The following is a 1,198-nucleotide window of genomic DNA, read 5'->3' on the forward strand; positions in this document are numbered from 1 at the left end:
TTTGTTTATCTCGTCATCACTGCTGCTAGCAAGGTAGACAGACAAGGATCAAGAAACTAATATATCCGAGAAATTTCATATATTTATGATTGCACATTTAAAAACAAAACTTGCTGTTACTGCTTTGGGGGCCAAGTTGAAGCCTTTGGGGAGCCAACTTGAGTCTTGGGGGGAGGGGGGGTGGCAGTTGCCCTCCACAGCCCAACCCAAAGACGCCCCTGTGAGGTCCCAAACTGTTAAACAATACGCTAAAGGCTATTTGCGGTAGGGTGAGGTTGGTGAATACCGACCGAGAGGGAACACCGACCTATTACTTTGGTACGATATCTATTTCAAATTGCGCGCCGAAACTCGGGTTCAACTTTACCTATTCATATATAAGCGAATACCACAGAAAATAATAGTCAGAAATCCAAGCGCTTTCGTCTTTACTCAGACATCGTCATATGTCTAATGTCATTAAATCTTTCTGATCTAGCCTACTGCCCTCTTGGAAGCCTGATTACCAGTGTCGTTATGCTAAAAACAACAAATTTGGTTTTGGGGGGTTCCCCCACCCCCCGGTGTGGGTCCCCATGGTAGTTGAACACCGACCTAGGTTCCAAATATGCTTACAGCGCAGAATATGACACTTATTATCTGAGTTGAGGATTTATGATTATACCATAGGTGGACCATGTTGTGTAATTTGTTTTAGGCACAGGTGTGCACTCTCTTAGGTACAATATGGAACTTATATGCAATTTTTTTTCTACTAATAGGTGGTCTAATCGCCAAACAGCCGGATTATTGTATATCATGAATTTTGTGAAAAATGTAGTTCTCGGTGTTGATGTTTTCGGCATGTTTAACGCAGTAAAGCAAGAGACGTTAGAAAGCTAAACTTGGAGGGACTAAAGGGAACAGATGAAAAGCGTAACGTAGGTGTGTTCGTTGATTTAGAATTAGATGAAGGCACTATGCCAGCACGGGCCCTTGCAAAGAGTGAGTATGTTGTAAGTGACCAGTCAATGAGCAGTTAAGCTCAGGGTCACAAGGATGCTATCAAGAACCCTTTGTCTTTTACGGGCTGCTCTGTGAGCAAGAGCCCATAAGGTCAACTTAATCCAAAACCACAAAACCTTTTGTACCGAAAGAAGGCAGCGGCAGAGGCACACTGTAGGCGACAATTTCCCGTGGAGAATATTTCTCTCTGCCT

Source organism: Macrobrachium nipponense, chromosome 2 (assembly GCF_015104395.2).
Source record: "Macrobrachium nipponense isolate FS-2020 chromosome 2, ASM1510439v2, whole genome shotgun sequence".
In the NCBI taxonomy this organism is placed as follows: domain Eukaryota; kingdom Metazoa; phylum Arthropoda; class Malacostraca; order Decapoda; family Palaemonidae; genus Macrobrachium; species Macrobrachium nipponense.